At 39.4% G+C, this 24,874-nt stretch overlaps 1 protein-coding gene across 2 annotated transcripts in view; it reads right to left on the minus strand.

The window, feature by feature from the left end:
• Positions 1-24,874, minus strand: part of MCU (mitochondrial calcium uniporter) — a 112,406-nt gene that overhangs the window by 80,581 nt on the left and 6,951 nt on the right. The window contains exon 1 of one of the 2 annotated variants that reach the window (XM_063132983.1): positions 22,284-22,303. The exons of the other annotated variant lie outside the window; for it this stretch is intronic. The gene's annotated coding sequence lies outside the window, so the exon portion shown is untranslated. Of the gene's footprint in view, positions 1-22,283; positions 22,304-24,874 lie in introns of those variants that run through there. 2 annotated transcript variants of the gene reach the window in all.

Here is a 24,874-nt window from a genome sequence, read left to right on the forward strand (position 1 = left end):
AAAAATTTTGTTTAAAAAAAAAGAAAAGAAAAAAGCCTGATGATTGCTGAGAAACCTGAAAACATTAAATAATAATGTTACAAATTTCCAGTTAAGAGGCAGCAATTAAAAATCCTTATACTCAGTAGTATGTTTCCAAAAAGATCTCTCATGATTCACATACCAAATCTTGTTCTCAATTACGCGGTATTAACACAATCACTTACAGATGCCAATGTGGAGAATTCAAGTGGTGAGATGGAATGTATCATCCCAGTATTGCAAAGAACAAAATTTCACTGGAGTCCACGCCATTTATGACCACGTCAGTTTTGACGTTTTGCTAATCAAACTATTTTCACCAACCAAAAGATGCAAAGTTGTTAACATACCACAAGGGCAATCACTTGCTACCTATGCTATGTAGCTTCCTAGCTCTGAAGATAAATGCATTCTCTGAGTTAGGAAAATGCAGCTTGAACAAATTAGCCAAACCATTGAAGGGTTATGGAGAGTTCCAAAAGGACAAGAGCTGGAACCATTCCTGGCATGCAATACCTGGATAGGTGTTAATCATGTTTAGGAGATGCAGTACAACCATCCCTTTCTGTAATGCTGAGACAGCATTAGAGACTATACAAATTCCTTGGCCTCATGGATCTTTAACAGCACTCCTATCTTAGAGGTAGTAGAGCACATTTCTCACAACAATCTTGTGCAATTACAGTTTTAATTCCATACTTCATTGTGGATTGTCTGTGCAGCAAAATGCCTGGAAACCATAAGAAAAATCCTATTTTCAAAAGATGAAGTCTTACAAAATAACGCATCAGTTTTAAGAGTGATAAAATCATACAATTCTTGTGTTTGCAACACCTTCCTATTATTGCTGTTGTCGAATTTTTTAAAACACATTTTTATTTCAAAATTTTGATTTCTATGATTGTTAGCTGCTTTGAGCACCATTTTCTTGATGGAAAGGTGGGGTACAAATCAAATCAATCAATCAATCAATATAAAGCATTCAAAATTAATTGAAGCTAGAGAGGTAAAATTTCCAGATATTTTGAGGCCATGGGGAAAAAACAGGGGGGTCCTTCTCCCCTACCTGGGAAGAAATGGAAATTTTGGTAGAAATTGAAAAATAAACAATATCTTTTTTTAGTACTCTTTACAGATCTAAAGTCACTTTAGTGCTTTAAGACAGCCTTCCCTAACCTGCTGCCCTCCAGATATTTTGGATTTCAGCTCCCATCAGCCTCAAGCAGCATGGCCAATGGTCAGGAATACTGGGCACTGTAGCCAAAAGAATCCAGAGGGCACCAGGTTGCTGAGGGCTGCATTGGGAACATAAAGCAGCCTTCTTGTTCCTAAAGTTATTTATTTATAACATAGCTTGCTCATAAACTTATCATTATATTTTAAAACTTTTTAAAGTAAACTCAATTAGCACATTTGTAATTGTTGTCTGAATAGATTAGAACTACATTAGTTGACTGCTACATTTAATGTCAAGAACGCACAATGGTGACAACCATTGCATTGAAAATCCACCAGGGCTCTTAAGGGCAGTGGATGCCCCCGCGTCCAGCCCTCATTGGCTCAGGTGGACCCACCCAGAGCTAGGATGGGCCCGCACCCAACTGCTCTCGAAGGCTTGTGTGGGTCAAACCTGACCTGTGGCCTTTGTCCCTTCCCACCCCCTGTTGCGTTAATAGCAGCTGCCATTAACACACCTGGAAGAAATACACAATTTCCCCAAGGCTAGGGAAATTACGCATTTCCCCCTCCACTCTAATGCCATTAAAGTAGAGGGAGAAAATATGCAATTTCTCAGCCTTGGGAAAATTGCATGATTCTCTCCCCACACCCCAGCGTTGATGGGGCCTTTAAGGCCCTGTTAATAGGAGCCGGTCTTCCACTCCTATTTACAGGGCCTTCAAGGAGCTGGGCTGCCACCTTTAGAGTGGAGGGGGGAAACATGTAATTTCCCCAGCCTTGTGGAAATCACCAGGCTCTGTGACGTCTATTTTTAAACCTCTCCTTTGCTGCCACCACCCTATTCTTTATCTTCTAAAAGAATGATGGAATAATAAACTTTTGAGTGTGAGTATGTATTGTCCACCTGACGCATATGACTGAGCAGACGTGGTTGATAAAACAAAATAAGAATAGTTTATTTGTATAAGAAAAGATTTTAAAAGATACTTTAAGATTATTCTACGTTATACACATACATTTACCTCTGTCAACCTCCCAGGGAATACCACCTCCAAATCCTATAACCCACTTTCCTAATACTATCCTGAAACAAGCCTCTATTAAACCCCTCTCACTCCTGCCCTCACTAACTCCCCAACTCTGAATAATTCTTCCTCTAATTGCCAAAAACTGTCCAACTGTCTCTCTCTCTTTCTGTCTCTCTCTTTCTCTCCATTCAAACCAACCAACCAGAGGACACCATTCACACTGCTCACCATTCTAACTCACCCCCTCCCACTTACTTACCATTTCCTGAAAATAAAAGAATTGGCCACAGCAAATACAAACCTGAACCAAACACTTAAATATACCAATATAAATAACACAAAATATAATTTTGTCACACACACCCATAACAATCGGGGCCTTAAAATCTCTCTGAGGCCATGGCTAGACCAGACCTATATCCCAGGATCGTCTCGGGATCATCCCTATGCATCCACATGATGCACCGGGGATCCCAGGAGAAGGGAGGGATGATCCCTCCCTTGGCCCGAGATTTCACCCTACCCTTTAATCCTGCTTTTTCCATGGTCTTGGGATGATCCCAAGACCGCGGAAAGTGTGGGCAAATGTCGCGGTTTGTCCTGGCTCCTCACGAGGAACCAGGAGTAGCCGGGAGCTGGGCATGGAGTGGAGGGAGGCTGCCTTGCATTAAGAGAGCTTTTAAGTCCCCGATTGGTATGGGTGTGTGTGACAAAATGATATTCCTTGTGTTTATCAAAGTGTCTCGCAGTCTGGCTCCTTGAAGCGGGGCTGCATGAGCAGGGCTCAGGGATCTTGCAGGGCACCCCCCCCCCCAATGAATTCTCCAAAGTCTAATGGTTATTCTACTCAAATATTGGGAAACTGAGCATCAATGTCTATCAGTAAAATATACTTTAGATCAATAATTTTAATAAGAAATACAGTAACTATGCTAGGAATCTTACAGGGAGGATTACACAACATTTTCCCGTTGGCTTTTTATTATTTCCAGACATTTTACATTTCTAGTTCCTATGTAAAAAGTGTTCTTATTACATAGTTTTAGAAATCATTTTGGGAAGAGTAAAGGCTCGGTAACCATGTACTTTGTTTTAAATTCTAAAAGAAAATATTTCATAATCCAAAGCGGTTCAATTTTTTGGAAAAAACTAAAAACAGCCCTCAAAAAACTAAACAAAAAAAAATCCCCCAATTTTTCAAGGTTTTTTTTCTGGGCCTTCACATTTCTAACTGAAACCTACCACAAAAGTGATACCGCTATCTACACGCAGCAGCATGAAGAGGATTGAAAAAGCTGTGCTTCACATGAATGCTACTTTTCAACCCAAATCCCATGTGAATCATTTGAGTTCAGTGCATCTGCTGCTGTTTTTCTGTTGCTATGTTTCATAGCTGGCATTCTGCAAGACCAATATAGTGGCATTCTTCAGATATTTGTGGTTTGGCTGTGTGCTCATATCCTGCCAAATCTAGTAAAAACAACGAGGGAACTCCTGATGGCATGGAACCCCTAATGGTACCTTCCACCCACCCTCCACCTACACCCACCATAGATATTTGACTGGAAGAGCCTCTCCTTCTATAGACTAATCATTAGAGCTGGTTTCACCTAAAAATAGGATACAGGACCAGAGTTGGCAATTGTCCAGGAAATACTACTTTTGAAATATTTCCAACCAGAAAAACAAAATTTAAAACATACCATGTGATAGTTCTTCACAGAATTATTGCTGAACGTTGCTTGTGCATATGATTAGTAAATCATTATATGCAGTTGATGGAACTCAGATTACAAGTTGTCAAAACAGATTAGGACTTTTCATTGGTATCTCCCAAAGGCTCAAGGTCAAGTATATTCTAAATCACAAGAATGAAACAAATAATTAAGTTTACATTCCACAAAATTATTCCTAGTTTTTCAGTTATACAGATAGGGTATACCACCATATACCTGACTAATCAGGAGTAATTACACACATATTTAAGGACCAATTTTCACCTTACTTTTGCTCTTAAGAACAGAGTATTATCTATTCATTTGTAAAATTTAACCCACATTTTAAAAACACATTTTCAAGGCAGGGATATACATGTGCCCCTGTTAAATATGAAGGTGTATACTTTTATAGCAGCAGCTGGATCCTTTCACAGTCACAGCCTAAAAGAGAGACATGCCCTACACATTTTGTAGAGCACATTTTTAATATTTAATCGGTGTGCGCGCAAATGCCAAAAGTAAGGTGAGGTTTTCTTTATATCACATATTGATAGATTTGGCTATTGGGTGGTATAGAAATATAACCAATCAATAAAAACATGTATATACACAGCTCTTCCGGTATGCTAAACCAGGGGTCCCCAACCTTTCCAGATCAGTGGGTGCATTTGGAATGTGGTGTGTTGTAGGCACTCCAACAAAATAGCTGCTTGGAGGGGGCTTGCCCATTCACAAGACAGCTCCCGTGGTGCATGTGACTGGTCAAAAACACAGATTTCCCAGAATGCAAACTGGCAAGACCCAAAGGAATATAACTTGCCCAAAAACCTAAATATCAAGGCAGAAGTGGGGTCTGAGCTCCCCTCCCTCACCCCCCAAAAAGTAACTCTTTTGAAACCACATTTCTCTGTTCCATTCATTTCACTGAAGGCAAGTTGGTGAATCCCAAAGACACAGGAATACAGGAAGCTGCCTTACACTGAGTCAGACCATTGGTCCATCTAGCCAGTATTGTCAACACTGAGTGTCAGTGGCTCTCTAGGGAGTGTTTCCGGCCTACCTGGAGATGCTTAGGATGGAAACACAGACCTTCTGCATGCAAAACATGGCTCTTCCACTAAGCAATGGCTCCTATGACAAGTAACTTGGCCAATAAAATGAATACAAGATAGAGTTGCCTTCAGAGAGCATGTCTAGATAGGGCGATATCCCGGGGATCGTCCTGGGATCGTCCCTGTGCATTCACATGACACACAGGAGGAGGGAGGGATGATTCCTCCCTTTCTCTGGAATATCACCGTACACATTTTTTGTGGTTTTTCCCGCAGTCCCAAGATGATCCCGAGACTGCAGGACATGTGGGCAGCCATCCCAGTATAGTCCCGGCTCTTTGTGAGTAAACGCGAGGAGCCGGGGACCAGGCACGGAGCAATGCAAGCACTCTGTGCCCATCGGGGTTGGGGGGGAGCGGGGTCGAGGTGTTTTTTTAATAAAATAAACTAACCTTTGCGCTGGAGCACTGGTGCGCTCCAGCTCCTGTTTCTTTTTTTAAAAATGGCTGGCACGACGTCCTCTTCCTCCTGGGATGATCTCGCAATCATAAAATCGTGAGACCATCCCCCTCCACCCCCCTCGCCTAGCCATGCCCGGAGTCTCAAATGCTTTATTCTCCATGATGCACAACAAAATAATAATTTAACTTGTGATGCTCATAGACAGACACAAAATTCAAGCAAAATATACAGGCAAAATATACCAGCCAACAGAGAAAAAGGCCACTCACACACACCCCAAGCAAAACATCCCCTCACTCCCCAATTCCTCTCTAATCCCAATATTGCCCCATCATACCATTTTCTTTCTTCTGCTATCACTCACCACTTTTATTTTATAAGCATGTTTCTGAGGCCTATGTTGGGCCAATAGGGATTCTTAGAAATAAAGGTAGTACTGGAGGCGAGCACTTCACTTTACAGAATGCCTGCCTCCCAGTTAAAAACAACTTTAATTTTTTAAAAAAAAACTTTAAAAAATAATAATCAGAAAGAGCAGGGAGCCTCACAGATGCCAAGGGATTTATCCACGGGCAAATTGTGGCCCACATGCACCACACTGTAGACCCCAGTGCTAAATTATTTTAATAGTTTTCAGTGCCTTAATTTTTCCAAAATAAAGAAAATGTATGCTATTGAGTTGCCTTGTTTTAAAATATTTACAAGTATTCCAATAAAAACTATTTCCAACTGAAGCTTCGGATTAGTTTGAACGTATTTAAACAATTTAAACATTACTGATATATATCCCTAATCAAATATTTTGGTTCAACTACTGGACTATTAGAAAAAGGTTTTCAAATATTCACACTGCTTGTAAAATTACTCTGATATACTATTTTTCACCTTGTTTACTAAATTTAAGTCTAATACTTGTGGTAAATCACTTTTAGGGCACTGGATATTTTTCCAGGAGACTTTCCAGAATTCCCCCCTCACACACACCCCTGGAAAACTCACATCAGTATTCAAGTTAAAAATCAGGTTCTCAAAGCAGCAGCTAATAGCACAGACCAGAGGCAAGAAGCATAGCCCAAGCAGGCAAATGGTCAGATTCTTGAGACAGCAGTTACTGTGAGGAAAAAAGACTAGCAGCTCCAAATGGAAGTGTCTTCTCATGCAGAAATGAGTTGCACAGATGGAACACGGTGCCTTGGGGCTGAGCCAGGTGGAGCCGCACAGATTCCCTCAGTCACCTGGCTAGTTTCTGAACAGCTGGAGGAAGCTGTACTGCTATCGAGGTGGCACATCTGACTAACTGTTTAACCTACAACTTGTGCCACAGACTTGCTGTTTCTAGGATTCAGAAGGTCATGGCCACTGGAACGTGGCCACCAGGAGTCCTGAGGGGTCTGCAAGTGTCCACCATGTCCACATAAGAATTCACTCGTTTTGTTCTGCTCCAATGTTGATACCTTTTACACCTAACACTTCACTTTTCTTCTGTGAATGAGTATCCAGATCAGATATAACAATGCTACTATTAAAGGCCTCAATTATTGCTTATTCAAATCAATTCTCAGTTTCAAAGTCTAAGACCCATCCCTGGAAATTCTTGCAGCAGAGTATTATGATAAAACAGCACTATCTACTTATTTCAGATAGGGATGGAGGCTGACAGCAGCTTACTTAGAGCCCACTCCAAATTCATGGCTAAGTTAAGATCTGAATCAGGGATTTCCCAGTTCATGTGCTGAGCCACTAAATATGGTAACTTTTTGCTAATAACCATGGAATTACTAAAGCACAGCATAAAAATATATGGCCTATATAGGAGGAAAATTGAAGGAGACATCGATGCTGGTGAAACAAAGTTCTTGAAGAAATGTTAAACTTTCTAAGGCAACAAAGGTATATTGAGGGCAGGGGAGTGTAAATAATAATAATAATAATAATAATAATAATAATAATAATAATAATAATAATAAAGCAAAAATAGCTTGTTCCCTGGTGTACCAAGTCCAATTCAGCACATGAGTTATTTTTGCAACAATAGAGAATTAAACCTCCTTTCTATGAATGTGTGACCATAAACAACCAGAAATTTGAAAGATTTTTAATATCTTACAATTCTAAACCTCCACCACTTCATACACTATATTTTCCTAAGTAAGGACAGGGCTGAAGAGACAAAAGGTAATTATTGTGTTTCATCCGCACCACAGCACACTTCAGGATGCAGGTTTGGGGTCTGAATATTCTCCACCATCACCCATTCACCTGCATTAAAAAAAATGCCACAGCAAGTCTAGGTTGAAATCTTCTTCCCACCATGCTAATTCTGTAGTTACAGGGATGTTTCTGTAGGAAAGCATTTCAACATACAGTATCATCCACCATTGCCTGCCATGTTAAGTGGTACAGCTCAGGATAAGCTTTAACGCTTGGTTTTTAGTGGCCCTAAACCAAAATATCAGCAAACATGGAAAAGCAAAAGTATTATATACAACCCCCCCCCCCCAAGGATTGACAGATTCTTTCTCTACTGAGGTGGTAACTAATTGTCAGAAATATAGGAAATTTGGCCCCAAAAAGGTTGATTTGGAGTATCATCACAAGACGGAAAATCACGTTTGCTTACCATTGCTTCTCCGCCTGTGATTTGTCCCTCATTATTTCCTCTTTCGAAAGAGGAAGTAAACAAAGTGCACACGGCCCATTCAGTGGGCTGTTTTGATCATGCTGTTTCAGCAACTTCCGTCTTTAAAAATAAGTCGGACTTACTAGGGTGTTTTTTTATTGCTAGAAGAGATGAGAGGTGCACAGGAGGCAGACAATGTCGTGAGAGGGACCTGCAAAAATCCATGAGTGTCCAGTAACGAGTATGCAGTACAATGCTTGTCTGATGGAGCTCTTGATTTGTGTAAGAAAAATGTGTAAAAGGTATCAACATTTGCTGTCATTGGACTCTAGGCCCTGTTTCAATACATTTGAAAGCCTAATGAAGAGATATGTTATCTATCCATCTACCTATCCACACACATGGATTTTAGCTGCAGTAATTGGGCAAAATGTCTCAGAGGCATTTTGTAGAAAGGCTGCGTCTTCATAAAATGTTAATTAGGAATCTAGTCACACCCAGAGAGAAAGAGAATTTAAAATGTACAACTGAAATTTGATTTATTCCATATTACTCTTTCAGTTACCAAATTAAAAATAGCTTGGCAGACATTTACAATCTACCTTGCTATTTATAAATCTGATTCTTTTGAAAACATAAAAAATTCATTGATTTGTATTATGAGTTAATGGATGTGACCATTTACATTTCTTGCCTGAAGCAGAACAATAGAAGAGGAGTTGTACATTTTGGCCTCCCTTGTTGGAAAATACACCTATACATCATTACTATTTAGATAGGCAGATTAAACAAGAAAGTACAGTTCAGGTCAAGCAGCTCCCTCTCATGTTCTAATATCTACTTTTGCTACATTCATTCAATTAACCTACACTTTCTTTTAAAATTCAGCAAGGTATCAGCACATATTTATATAATCCTATCAGAATTCTGATTAGATTTAGGTTCATAAAGCACATTTAGGAGCATACCTGATATTATTTTAACCAAGATACAGTAAGTAATAGTCATATATAATGTAGAAAACTGGGAGTAGTGGTGGAATTTGTGAGCAATCCAATGGCACAACCCCAATGTCTAAAACGTGGTTTGGTGTTGTTAATGCCTAAGGTCATTTATTTTATTGAACTGTGACTTTCAAAACCAATAGTGCTTGGCTGAAGCCTAGTTACTACTACCAGCTGAATTCTAGACTGAGAATATGAAGATTCATTTTCCTAAAATTTACTTAAGACTGGAATTAAACAAGTGCAAATCATTTGACAATAGCATGATTTAGCAATTCCATTGCTTAAGCCCTGTAGGCTTATATTTATATTTGACAATCAACTCAGCAGGCCATTAAAAAGCACCTTCCAAAAAGTAGTATCCCATTCCGAAGGTAAGGTCAACATTATCATGCTCCTTTATAATTTGCACACATTAGTTTAGCAACTTCAAGAAAACCTCTAGCAGTTTGAGAATTGGAGTACTAGAAAGTTAGCATAGCTGTCTATGGTGAAATCACAGCCCCAGACAATTACTACTGAGCAATTCATATCAAGTACTTTTCGTTTAGAAAATCCTATAACGCAGAATATTTTGAAAACATGTCAAGATATTACAATAACTTTTATATTAAAGTTTAATGGTCAACATAATCACAAGAGTTTACATCTTAGTACTATAAAAGCTGGACTTCAAACATTACTATAGCTAATTTCATAAAAAGACTGAATGCCCCAGCTTTTTTTTTTAAATTAAACACAGCAGTTGGAGAAGAGTTGTAAGCTTAAAGATTTGAGTGGTTGATCATTTTCAGGAATACTGAAGCAATAGCATGAAAGCTGTTCCAAAATAATGGCAGGTAGGAAGCCTTGCTTTAGTGCCTTGCTATCAGGATGGGGAAGGAGAGTCATTAAAAAAGTAAAATGTGTGTTACAGTACTGAGGAGATGCACTGTTTAAACATAATTTAGCATTATTAGCTAAGCTAATGTAAAAAAAAAATACAGGAATGTTTTAAGATTTCTCTATAATATATATTCCATGCCTCTGCAAGTAGACACATGGAAACCCTCCATAGCAATAACAAGAATAAAATGAAATGAAAGACAATAAAAACAAGAAATCCTTAAAAATGCCTTTACTAAAAATGCCCATTGAAACTATAGTGTCTTAAGGGCCAGCTTTAAAATGAAGACTGGGTTCGGATGTCATGATAACCCATGATGGGTTAAATAATCCATGATAAGTTTATTCAACCCATAATGGGTTATTATGTTGTCTGTCAGGGGGGTTACCCATGATGGCTTATTCGGCTAAAATAACCCACTATGATAACCCACAGATGGCAGAGTGGGTTATTTAACCCATTATGGGTTGTTGTGTCATGTGGCCATCACAGTGGGTCATTTAGGTTGCCTACATAGCCACTTGGCAAGAGCAGACAAAACCACTGCCACTGCTCTCCTCCAGCCGGCAGATCTCTGTTTCTACGATCTGCTTAGCAACTCATTGTACTAGCCCAACCCCACCCTAACCTTTCCAACTGCACTGTGCTCTGCAACCTCCCCAAATGTTAAACACAGTCTCGGTCGGGTGGCAGCAGCTCCATAGGGTTGTCATTTTTCCTTGTGTGCATCCTTGCCAGGGGATGCAGCGTCTGAAATTTTCTCCCGCTTCTGCAAACTTCCATGGAGTTACAATCATCGGCCCCTTTTTGGAAAAAAGGTGGTTCCATTCACGTATCTTTCTCAGTGCACAGGGTTTTCAATGGGCCCCATGTGCATCCTTGCTATGGAGGCTATGTATGAAGTGTGGTCCTGCTCCTGCAAACTTCCTGCAAACTCCTGCGCCACCCCGTTTGTAGTGCACCCAGGGTTTCCACTCCTTTGTGTGTAATTGTGCAGGCTTTTGATGGTGAATCGGTTGCCTCCAGACTAGGGGAGGCTGTACATGAAGTTTGGTCCCAGTCCTGCATACTTATTGGGGTGATGGTGAAATGCTGAATTAACCTCCCCCCTCTCATTGGGATATTGCGGAAGGTTAAAGCAGGCTGCTGCGATGTTGTCAATGAATGAAACAGGGCCACTGCTGGGGCAGGAAGTCAACTCAGATGATGGACAGTAGCTTAATAAACTACACACAGTAGCTTATTTGTCAAAATAAGCTACTATGAGTAGCTTAGTAACCCTTCATGATTTAAAGTGATGTCTGAACACAGCCAAAGAATGGGGAAAATACACCACTATGGGGAAGCTATTTCATAATCTGGCTGCCACAATTGAAACAGCCCTTTCTCTTATTCCCACCAACTGAAGAAAGCCTTTAGATGTTAAGCCAAACTCCTGGACCAGTTCATATAAAGCAGTTGATTTGTGAAATATCCCAGTCCCAAACTGTTTAGGGATTTAAAAGTTAGAACCAGAACTTTGAATTGAGCCTGAAATAAAGTGATAATTCGAAACAAACAGAATTAGTATAGTATGATCTGCCCTGTTAGCACTCAACAACAGTCCAGCCACCACATAACCACACACTGAAGTTCTGCAGCTACCCAGAAGACTGGGAGTACACGTGGTATCAAAATTGTTGCTAGTACCAGAAATGTATCAACAGCTACCATAATGCTTTTGATACAATCTGGAAGATACTGGCAAAATGAAAAACTTTTGAGTGCTACTGGCTCCTACAGGCCCAAATTTGCTCATAAAGCCAATTTCTATTAAGTAATTAAAATAATCATCTTTCAAATTACTCACACTGGTTCTGTAAGAGGGATGGACTTAACAATTCTTTAGTTCTTGGATTCCCTGAAGATACAATATGCTTCATTACTCTTAACATTTTGTACAGTACATTAAATATTTGAATCAGTCTTGAATAATGTTTTCTGTTACAATTCAAATGAATCTGTGTACAATGTTTTAGCATTATCCTTTTTTCCTACTATTATGAAAATGTTGTTAGAAGTTTCAAGCATAGATGCTTGCTCAATGCCAGCATAAATAATATCAGTCCAGATAATCTGAAGAAGTGATTTTACACACTAATTGTTGCAACATGAAGGGCAGATTTTTTTGTTTCATTAAAATCTGTCCCTTAAACTGGAAAATCCCATTTTAAAATGTTCCGAGGTACCATCACTTTCCAGCTGCAATTCTTGACAGACAGACATATAAAGTCTGAAGAATTATGAAAAATAATCTTAAGAGAAATTGAGTTCTATACTGCTGCATTCACACTCATCAAAGTATGGTAAATGTGATAGCCATACCTGAAGGCTACTGACAATAGTTCTCCATGGGAGTTAATCTGTTAAATTATAAAACATAATCGTTTTTATTTTATTTATTTAAAAAAAAAAATCTTTATTTTCCCTTACTATTTCTCAACCATTTTATATGGTCAATAACTCTAAATTCTTAATCTCATTTATAGGGAATTAAGTATTCATCAAAAAATTCGCAAACACTACAAATACAGGCAAGTACAACCACTCAGATGAATAGAAGCTGTGCAAAACCTACCATTGAATTGTACTTACAAAAAACACTAACAAGGCTGTTTTCATCAAGAATCTATTATTCCACTTGCCACACTAAGTATTCCATCACCCTCTAGTGAGCGTGATGAGAGGAACCGCAGTGTCTCTCTCTAGCTTGGAGATAAATGGCATGAGGAGACTCATCCCCCAGCTGTGCTCTGCTTAGAAGCACAGAGCAACTACCAGGAAAATCCAAAGGGTTCCCAAGCAATCTCCCATCCAGTCAATCACTGGGTTCACACAACGCGCTAAACCTCCATAGATTATCATGCTGGGTTAATGGAGCATGTTTTCCGCAGGGTGGGTCAATATGTTGTCTGAACACAGTGTATTTTCCACAGAGTGGCTTGTTAACCATGCAGGTTTTAAACTCAGTGACAACAGTGGAACTACTAACTGTGATGATTAAATACTAAGCAATTTTGCAACTTTGATCTAGCTTAGTACTTTTTAAAAGCGTTTTAAATACTTACAATCCTAAGCAAATGATAAAATGGTGAATTACTCTAGCCAAATTTGTTGGGTTATTGTGCCAGAACTTTTCTCTCTCTGGAACTCTGTTTGTGCTCAGAAACAAACACACATCACACAGGTCTTACACAGCAGAGCTGGTTTATTTCCTTCAGGCTTCTGTGCAGTTCAATTCAGATCAGTTCAGATCAGCACACTGAGGCATACACAGAAAGCAGTGATCATAGAGCAGTGATCAGTAAGCAGTGATCAGTTCCATTTTACACAAGTGAGAAACTATATACAGATCTACACAATTCTTATCTACATTACATACAGCTGTGATGAGGCTAACTTAGAATCTTGGCAAGGTTCCCAGAACAGCCTCTATCTCAAGGTAATTGCCCACAGATACTTTCTCTGTTTAACCCTGAGATAGCCATACACACACAATTTTAATGACTAAGCAAGTATTTCTTTTCATATACTTAACAGTCCTCCTCTTGCGCATGTTGTTTAAATTGTGTTACAATCTGAGACCCAGCTTTAAAACATCTCTTTGTGTTTTACCATTGAACGTTCCACCTGTCCTTTCTCATTTTGTTTTACTTTGAATACCCATTTACTGTTAATGGCTTTACGACCTTCAGGTAAAGGTACTAGCTCCCACGTTTCATTTTTTTCCATTGCTCTGATTTCCTCTGACATTGCTTCATGCCAGCCCTGAGCTTCTGTAGGTTCCATTTCCTGAATTTCCTCAAATGAAGTAGGTTCATAGGCTATTAGTAAAGCTCTATGAGAAACCTGTTTGCTTTGGTATTCATCTGAATAACGAATTGGAGCTTTGCGTTCCCTTTCTGGTCGCTTTGGCATAGTTACAGGCATAGTTTCCTCCTTTACAGTTTTTTCCCCCTCCCTCTCTTGCTGAGATTGTTCAGGAATTTCTTCTGTTTCTACAGCTTTCTGTTCCACAGGCAAACTTACATACTGTTTTGTTTCCTGCATTTGTTCATGAAAAACTACATCTCTGCTCACAATTACACTTTTGTGATATGGAGACCACAAACGATAGCCTTTTGTTTGTGTATCATATCCCAACAGTTTACATTCCAAACCTCTTTGAGCTAGTTTTCCTGGTCTGTTTTCTTTCTGAACATGAGCAAAACATTTACTTCCAAAAACCCTTATATGTGACACTCTAGGTTTTCTTTTGTAAAACATTTCATATGGAGTTTTTTCATGTACAGAGTGGTAAAGCCTGTTTAACAAATAATTTGAGGTGGACAAAGCTTCTGCCCAGAACAGATTAGACAATCCTGACTCTTTCAATAGAGCTCTTAACATGTTCTGCAAGGTTCTGTTTTTCCTTTCTGCAACTCCATTTTGAAATGGTGAATATGGAGCAGTAAGGTCATGTTGTATACCCTCATCACTGAGGAATTTTTTAAATTGGTTGCTAAGAAATTCACCTCCCCGGTCCGTTCTTAGATTAGCTATAGGTTCTTTAAATCTATTTTTACTCCACTTAACAAAGGCTTTAAACTTTCCAAAAGTTTCACTCTTCTGTTTTAACACATACACAAATCCAAATCTACTGTAATCATCAACAATAGACAAGAAAAATCTGTTTCCTCCTTGACTTGTCTCAAAAGGACCTGCAAGATCTGCATGTATTAATTCAAAAATTCTTTTTGTTGTTCTCTCACTATGTTTTGGAATGTTTGACTTATGACACTTGGTTTCACTGCATACATTACATTCTACATAGTTAGAACATGGTTTGATTTTCACCCCTTCACACAATTCTGGAATCTTAGAAATTGTTTTATAGTTAGCGTGACCAAACCTTTTATGAGTTAAATGGATGCACTCTTGGTGTGGTTTGCAATTGGCTATTGTTTTTGTTGTGACTTTGCTGGCTACAACTTCATTTTCTGTACAAGTATTAATCACATACAAAGATTCTTTCATTATTCCCTGCACACACACCTTGTTTCCCTGTTTTATAGTACAATTTTCTTCAGTAAAACAAACCTCATACCCCATTTCTGTTAACTGAAACACACTTAGAAGGTTTGTTTCCAATTCTGGTACATATAAAACACTTTGTAGTTCAACTCCCAGACAATCAAAATATACATTACCCACACCACAAATCTGGATTTTTGTTCCATTTGCAAGGGTAACACACTTTTGCTTTGAAGTAGAAGTTTCCAAGGTAACAAATGAAAGTTTGTCTTTTGCCATACTTATTGAAGCCCCAGAGTCCAAAAACCAAGGATTCATTGTCTCTTTGACTCTTGCTAGAAGACACTTCTTTGTTGATTCAGCTTCATTCATTTTGTTTTCTTCTCTCCACTTTGCTGTCGACTGCTTTTTCTTCTTGTTGTTGCAATCCCGCCTTACGTGTCCTGTGGAACCACAATTAAAGCATTTCCTTGCCTTTAATGCAGCCACCACATCAGAAGATTTATGGCTTTGTTGAAATTCAGCCACAGGAAGTTTAAGGCTCTGTTGTTTTGAAGCTTGTCTTCTTTCATAGGTTTCCAGTAGTTTTCCAGCTACATACTCGAGGGTTAAATTTTTCTCCTCTTGACTTTCCATCATGGTGACAACCGCGTCGTACGATGAATCAAGACTTGACAAAATCACATAGACTTGGTGTATAGTTGTAAACTCCATCCCTCGTGCCCTGAGTTGATTGAAGATTTCTCTCATGCTTTTCAAATGGTTTGACATAGACTCCCCTGGTTTCAGCTTCATTCCATACAGCTTCCGGGTTAGAATTATTTTACTGCCCGCTGTTTCTCTTTGATATACAGCTTGTAGTGCATTCCAGCACTCTTTTGAGGTATTCAAAAACTGAATGAAGGAAATTTGAGAGTCTTCCACAGCTAATGCAATAACTGCCATTGCTTTTGCATCATCCTTAAACCATTTAGCATTCTGTGGATTTGCTCTATCTGGTGGATCCTCTGTGACTACATACCACAGTTCAGCCTGAATCAGATACATTTGCATTTTGTAAGACCATAATGCATAGTTAGAGTCATTCAGCTTTTCTAACAATTGATGCAAACCAGACATATTAGCTCCTGCCATTCCCTCTGCTTTAGGAATTGGTATCTCACCGTCCTCCTGCTCAGAGTCCTCCTCAGAGTCAGCCGACTGAGATTTTTCCTCACTTTGCAGCACTGGCTTTAGCTTGATGTCTTCCTTCATCAACAGTTTTCTGTTTTAGCAGACTCCTGGTTCTGGTACTGCACCGTTCCCACCAAGTTCTGGTTCTTCTGCCTGGGTTTAGGCTGGCGTAGGCTGGTCTAGGCTAGACTGGTCTAGACTGGACTTGACTGGGCCCATAACCTTTGTTGGGTTATTGTGCCAGAACTTTTCTCTCTCTGGAACTCTGTTTGTGCTCAGAAACAAACACACATCACACAGGTCTTACACAGCAGAGCTGGTTTATTTCCTTCAGGCTTCTGTGCAGTTCAATTCAGATCAGTTCAGATCAGCACACTGAGGCATACACAGAAAGCAGTGATCATAGAGCAGTGATCAGTAAGCAGTGATCAGTTCCATTTTACACAAGTGAGAAACTATATACAGATCTACACAATTCTTATCTACATTACATACAGCTGTGATGAGGCTAACTTAGAATCTTGGCAAGGTTCCCAGAACAGCCTCTATCTCAAGGTAATTGCCCACAGATACTTTCTCTGTTTAACCCTGAGATAGCCATACACACACAATTTTAATGACTAAGCAAGTATTTCTTTTCATATACTTAACAAAATTAAGTTGTACACATAAGCAAATAATGCCATAACTGGTAGACACCTTTTTAAAATTGTAAATCCATCTGTAAGGTCTCAAATCCTATTTTTACCAGTTTGGTTGCACAAGACTGTATAACCAGTTTCAACCTTGTTAATATATAGGTTTTCTTCAGCTAAGCTCAAATTTCTGTAAGAAATAACAGAAGAGAGAATACCGAACACAGTTTTCCTTAAAGAGCAGAACATCAGAGACTCGGCTTAAGAGAAATAGTTTCCAGTGCATGGATTGCTAAACAATGGAACTCATAACTAATTGAGGCAATTGCAATTTTCAATAACAATGCCCTTCAATAAATTCTTTCTATTGAGAAATATCCAATGTCGCCCAGCTGTGAGTGGGGTCCACCACTGCTTCCATTCTGCAAGTGACCAGCCCTGCTGATTGCTTGCCACAAGCAATGCCCACCATTTGGGGAACAGAGATTTAGTGCCTCTGGGGGCAACCCCCCACAAAAAGCAGAAATACTAGCTTCTGGAACTGGGCAGTTTGGCAACACTCTCTATGTGAGTGGGTGCCGTTTGTGTTAGGGAACTGGCAGGGCTAGCCACTTGTGGTGGACTCCACTGGATACGTCTCATTGTCTAGATTAGTTTGTGTAAGCCTTTCTGATACCTTTTTTAAAAAGAGCCTTCATTAAGCAATTGATTACTTTTGTTGCTTATCCATCTAAACATATAAACTGCCTCATAAAGAGTCAGACTGATAGAATCAATCTAACCCATTACTGAACACTCTGATACACAGCAGCTCTACAAGCTCTCAGATACTGACTCTTTTCCAGCCCTGCTGCCCAAGATCATTTACATGTCAAGGACTAAACCTGGGACCTTAAGCATGTGAAGCATACAGCTGAGCTATAGTTCCTCCTAAATGATACTGTATACAAAAAAGCTTACTATAGGAAGCCATATTATAATAAAATGGGAGTTCCCGTCCTCTTCTAGTTCCCAGAAACCAACTCTAGTATCTTTCAAACTTTTCTGACATTGACCTCCTGAATGCTGGTCCTGGACATTGATGATTTATTTATTTATTACATTACATTTATATCCTGCCTTTTTTCCTCCAAGGAACCGAAGACAGCGTACATAATCCTCCTCATCTCTGTTTTTATCCTCACAACAACCACCTTGTGAGGTAGGTTGTGCTGAGAGTCTGTGACTGGCCCAAAGTCACCCAGTGGGTTTCCATGGCTGAGTGGGGGCTAGAACACAGATCTCCCGACTCCCAGTCCAACACTTTAGCCACTATACCACACTTGCTCTCTAACAGCAAGCTTCCTAACATAAGAATAAGTGAAGAAATGCTTTTTGGCTTCAGCTTGTCAAACAAGTTGAGTCACTGCTGAACCAATCCTCCTGTGATATCATGAAATTCAATGTCCAATTAAGAAAGCAATTCTATGACTCCTAGAGAGCATCTGGGGGTCCACAGCTTAGTCTGGATTCCTGGATCTGACACAGGAGTTCAAGTTCACACCCCTCCCCATCACAAAGGAGACCTCGGAGAAGAGGGAAAGGAGGGGGTTCTGTGGATGGGGATGGGACTGGGAAAGCTGGCTTATTAAGAACCCTCTGGCCTCCCCAGCCTCCTTCTGCAGAGCCCCAGCTAGATTGGCGAAAAAGCCCATCTAGCAAAAATGCAGTGGGAGAAGCACAGAGGCAAAGATTGCCTCCATGTCCCTCCTGCTCTGCCTAGGATGGGCACATCAGTCGCTGAGTTCAGAGGCTTACGGGAATCCCAATAGAATTTTGCCCTAAGTTAATTAGAGTTGTCACCCCAATCTGAAGTAGCAGCATTCACTTTAAAAGAAGAAAGCACTGAGAGTGTTCAAATATTATTGAATAGCCTACCTTTCATTTTATTTTTAAAGCCCCTGAAGAGCTTTCCAAACATCATTCCTTCTGCAGCTTCAGCATTTTTAAGTGATGCATAACACTCGCTCAGACAGAAACCACTAATCAGTGCTCCATTTTTACTCCTGAAAAGCTAGCCATTTCAGTAGAAAACAACTCTCAATTATGCTAATTCTTTAATTTAGAGATGCATTTTCACTGTTCATATTTTCTAATTTGTATGCATTTGCCATTTAACAAAGCTTCTTTACAAAAGCATGAATTGGCCTGAAACTATTTAATCCTTGCCTTCCTATCACTTATGTCCAAGATTATAAAAGCATCTTGTGCATACAGAAGGAAAAGGCTATTCACACAATAAAATCTAGCAAAACTCTGGCTATATTGGTTTGTATGATGAAGATACTAAAATCAAGGATTTCTCGGGTTAATGCTTCATTGGGAGAGCTATTTGCTGCAAAGTTGATCATGCAGAGCAGGTGGTATTGCAATTTCTGAATGCATAACATTCACACATGGTGAAGTTTTTAACTCCCCATTGAATGAAAAGGAATTTCCCAAATATAATTGAGTGAAAGACAGAACTTTTGCAGGGGAATTTCTGTACTTCTTTGCATATAAAGAAATGAGTTATTTCTACAACACAGAGATACTGACTGATTTAAGTCAGGCAAGAGTTTCACTGTTTGGGTACTAATATTATTTTGGATTCCAACTAAGGGCCTTGCTAGACCAGGCGTTAGCCCGGTGCGAGGACCGTGCTCGTCCCTGTGTGTTCAAATGATGCACAGGGGATCCCGGCCTCAGGCACCACGCTAACAGGAACTGCTGGTAGCGCGGTTCTTCCCGTGGTCCTAGCCTCAGGTTGGGCTGAGGCCGGGACCGCAGGCGTGTAGTCAGGTCTGCCACTTTTCCTGGCTACCGGATTTACTCCCGAGTAGCCGGGAAAAGTGGCGGACGGGCCACAGCGTTCCACAGGAATGCTGCGGCCATCAGGGCTACGGTGGGGACATCGGGGGGGATCAGACTTTGCGGGTGGGGGCAGACGGGGACGGAGAATGGGGACGGGGTGGGTGGGGATCGGACTTCACAGGTGAGGGGGCGGACAGGGACGGAGAATTAAAAAAACAAAAAACCCTACTTACCTTTTGTGGCTCCTGCTGCTTTTAAAAAAAATGGCGGCCGTGACGGCTCTCCTCCAGAGCTCATCGCGGCTCCCGTCTGAATAAGGGTGAGATCTCGCGTTATTCCTAACACGAGATCTCCCCTCCTCTCCTCCAGATTATCACACAGGTCTAGCAAGTTAGCTGCACTTAGGTCCCATTGAAATCAGTACAACTACCTTAGTCTGAATTAAACCCATAATTTATGATGTCATAGATGAGCCCTACCATGCCCCTACCCTTCTCCCATTGCATATTGGCTTCTGCCTGAAGTTCTTGGTGTTCTTTAAGCAAGAGCTCCCCATTATGTCCAACTGGTGAACTTTGAGTTAATTCAGATTAACAAACCAGGTAAATTAGCCAGGGTAAGATCAGACTAAAGAGGGAACTCTGGCTTAATGACAGCCAGGATCTTTGCACAGAAGCAGACATACAATAGGAAGAGGAGCACACTGCCATGACACTTGTCCACATCTTCATAAACTATGATTTTATGAAGCAAATCATCTAAAAATGTTATCATTCAAAACAAAATGCTCTCCATGAAATTTCCAAGCATTAGTTATTCTAAACCACCCAGAGAAGTTTGGCTAATTTGCAGTATAGAAATGTAATAAATAGAACTGCAGCTGAATTATGATGAAGATATTTATCCTACTTGGTTTATATAAATAATGCAGTTCTCTCTAATGCCTGAGAATAAGATTCTATAGAGGGGAACTTGTAAAAAAGAATATTGCAGAAATCAATGCTGGATGGTATTTTGTGGATTAATCCAGAAACTCTTCAAGTATCAACTCTTGCCTTCTGATTTATAACTACTTGACTTTTGGCTGGCTCTCCCATACTAAATTGAAAGATAGTTCTCAAAAAGTAAAGCCTTCTATACACTCTCCCTTCATTGTTTCCTAAAAGCTTGCTTTATCATTAAGAGGAGTCAACTCATTATCTATTTAAAACTCTCCCATCTGTGGAGGCGCTTTGCCAGGCTGAGGACTGAACCTACCAGCAAGCAAGGAAGGAGAGTAAAGAATAGATCAGCTTTGAATAGAATAGATCAGCTTTGACTCTACACTTAATGGAATACTAAGAACCAAAAATAAAGAAGTACATCAGGGACATCATTGCAGGCCTCAGAAAATAGATATTGGGCAGTGTTATAATTGTAAAATTAATTTTGTCGAAGCATTCAGAAATTAGAAGTAAAGCTGCTGATATGAATTATTCCCTGAAAAAGGGGGACTCATTGTCATTTTCCCATTCTCCCCTTCCCCCACATTCTTAAGTGCTAGACTACAGCAACAGATGCATTACCTAAAGCTGCTGGTCATGTAGCTCATGGCTTATCTATATTTCATACTTTTTACAAAACTTTTAATTTTATATGCAAGTTTCCTGTCAACAAAATCAAGGGTTGGAGTTCCTCAATACATAGTCATCTTTATCTTCTCTATCAGATAGCCAATAAACACTGTGTGCAAAATGTCCATGGAGGATGAAGAAAAAGAGTTTACATCTCCCAACTCCTACTACAGTACATATCTTAGGCAGTGAAATCATCATAAAACTGTAAAGATATAGTTTGTGGAGGGGAACCAGTTATTCTGTTTGGAAGTCTCTTAAAAGAACATAAAATCAGGAAATCTCTTTGTGTGTTTTAAAAGTCTGCTACATAAATAATCCATTTTCTTTTAAAATAAGCATGGAACTCTGAACCAGTTGGAAAAGCTATTAATAATGCTGCTCATATAATTTAAAATAAAATTTGGTGGGTGTTGTTGAACAGTCCTAATTCTATGAAATTGTTTCACGAGGGTAAACACGTGCCAAATGCAAAAGTAGACTACAGAACTACAGAGGTAAATACATATTATGTAAAACATGCACATTTGCTAAAGTTATGGCAAGTCGTAAGTGACTGGACAATCGACAGGTGGGGGTAGATTTTCACAACAATTACACACGGAAGATGGGTAAATTCTCCATGGCTCCCATTGAATTGGCTCTGCATTAATCTAAGCCATTTACACAATATCAATGAGTTTTCTAGCATTTTGTTACTCTAAAGTCTTCTCTTTCTTTCTCTCAACATGTGTATACATTTCTTTTTTCCTTCAACTATGTCTTAAACAACAGCAAGATCATTGCACCATTACTAGACAGTCATACAAAGCAACACAATGTCTAGTGCAATCAACATTGCACAAGTACCAATTGCTGGCATAATTATATTAGCACACCCACTTCGTTGCACAAGTTATTGTCAGTTGTACAACAACTTAGCACATGATAACATGAACACAGTTATCCAAGGGAGCCTTAACCAAGCCATTCTTTTAAGTCCCATAATCCCCACACCATCATACTTACCCAAATGAGATACCTTGGAAACCTCAGTTAAAGCACTGAGCCTATCAGAATAAATTCTCAGTTCCTTTTCTTTTATTCTACTCAGCAGTTCCAGCAAGTGTTTCAACAGCTGCAAGTTCACAGTGATCCATTACAGGGCATTACAGCTGCGTTTATGAGACCAAAGAGACTTTCCAAAGGGATTGCTTTTAACTTGTTTGTGTGTTGAATGCTGCTGGTAAGAGCAGCCAGGGATGCTTAAGTTTCCACTTGCAGTATGTTCTTCAAATACTTAAATAGCCCATACAATATAAATTAAGCAAAACATTTCAAGATAGTTAAATCAAAAATATCATGGGAAAAGAGAGTCAGCTTTTTGACATTATAAGATTAAGTCATTCAGAATTTATTAAGTTACATGTGAATAAGTAACAGACTGCTGGTTCTAGTATTTAGTACTGTTAGATTTAACAGCTAGTAGTGAATTAGACTAGAAATGAATCTATTCTGCTCAATGACCTTCACATTTTAATGCACACATTCCTTCCTTCCTTCCTTCCTGTTTTCCCCTAAGTTTGTGTGTGTGTGGGGGGGGAGTTTAAGTCAGCCCAAAATGACATACACATGCTTCTCTACTGACATACATGTTTCCCCAATGTATGCAATTTTTGACTGGAGAACTGCATCAAAAAGTTTGGAGAAGTGTGAAACCTGAAGAATAATTGCATTCTGGTACATGTATTAGTTCAGGAAGTACAAATTAGACATCCTGTTGTATTCTTTTCCTAATATTATGATTATTTGGGATATCAAAAATAGCACAACTAGAATAATATCCCGGTTCAAGTCTAAAAACTATAATAGTATCCTAAATAATACAATTTCTAGCTCTAGAAGATTCAAATATCAACAAGGCAGAACTTCGAGTAACCAATTTTCTACTTCCATCAACTATTCTTTAGACCAGGATAAGAAAAGGGAAAAAAAGAAATCCAGGTGACCTAGACATTGAGATGCCCATGCCTCCTGAGCATGGCTCTTACATAAAAACATTTAAAAGGCTTTTCCAGTCATGCTCTTATTTACAAATATCACTTAAGTATTACTACTATACCATCCCCCTCAGACCCTACCATTATTCAATGTATAACCTGCTCTTCAGCGCAAAGATCTGCAAGTGGCTTAGTATGCAAAAGCATATATTATAAGTAGTCTTGCCATAAAATTTTCTCACTCCTTGCTATTCCTGAAGCAGACATTCTCTATCCCTACTGCAAACACATGGTCCAAATAAATATAGGGCAAGACAAGAAGGTTGGAGAGAGGAAGAAGATACTATGTACAACATCAAAACGCTGCGATACAAAAAGTGATATCACTTAGTTACTATAAAATATGGAAACTGGGTAGCCCCACTTCCTCTTCATCCACAAGAACTCGCAACTAGATATTAAATGTTAACAACTTTGCTGACATAATTGCCAGTTCCACCCAACCTCATTCTGCAAAAGGAAAAAGGAAGGATTCCATGAAAAGAAATGTTTAATATCCTTTTGCATCATTACACAAAATGTCAAATGCAACAGCAGATTACATGCAAAAGGCTCTCTGCACACTTGACCACAAGTATATCGTTGTTGCGGGAGTGGGGACAGGGAGAGGATGAAGAATGGAGCAAGTTTAAGAGGGGAAACTGAGTTTACGATGTTATCAACTAAAGACCATCTAGAATAAGCAAGCAACTAAAAAGAGTTCAATGTCTGCCGATGTAGATGAACAATCCCTGATGACTCACATGCTATCAATGAAAGAACAAAAATAAAGAGCCCCATCACAGATTATATTTAGTTCACCCATTTGTATAGGATAAAGATTTTACAGGCATATAAGGTTTAATGTAATTGCTTGGTTTTGCTTCCATGTGTTGTTACTGTTTACATGATTTTCTACATATCCATGTGTATATACACCTGCCAACTTAGGTTAAATCATCATGTATCTGTAGAAGTGTACCATTAGTCCAGGAAAGCTTATGTCAAAATAGATTTGCTCATCATTAAGATGCCACAACTCCATTTTTAATATAAATACATTTTATTCATAATTTCCCACCTCCTTTAAGTACACCAAACTGTTCTATCAGAACTTTTTAAAAGCACCACTGTTTTGGGCCCAACAACACATTTATAGGTTCAATTTGGATGTCATGGTAAGCACATAATACTTCAGAACATTTCTATACCACTTTTCATTTTAAAAATAATAATCCAAAAGCAGTTCACAAAATAAAATCATAATGCCCGGTTGAGCAGGCTTATTTTTTAGTTGTTGGTGGACAACATTCTACACTAGGAGCCCACCTGATCTTGATGAAGACATCATTCCATATGGTGGGCAATAAAATGAAGAAGGCCTTACTCCACACCATGTCAGCATGAGTAGGCTGTGGTATGGTAGGCAAGGTCTCCCTCTCAGAACACTGGGACTGTGGTGTTCTACACAGGGCAAGGCACTCTCTCAACATCATCCGGAGTTGTTTAGGGCCTTATAAGCCAAAAATAACACCTTCAACACTACTTGGTATCTAACTAGCAGCCAGTGCAGAGCTTTTA

The sequence above is a fragment of the Elgaria multicarinata genome, chromosome 8 (assembly GCF_023053635.1).
Source record: "Elgaria multicarinata webbii isolate HBS135686 ecotype San Diego chromosome 8, rElgMul1.1.pri, whole genome shotgun sequence".
Classification (NCBI taxonomy): Eukaryota; Metazoa; Chordata; class Lepidosauria; order Squamata; family Anguidae; genus Elgaria; species Elgaria multicarinata.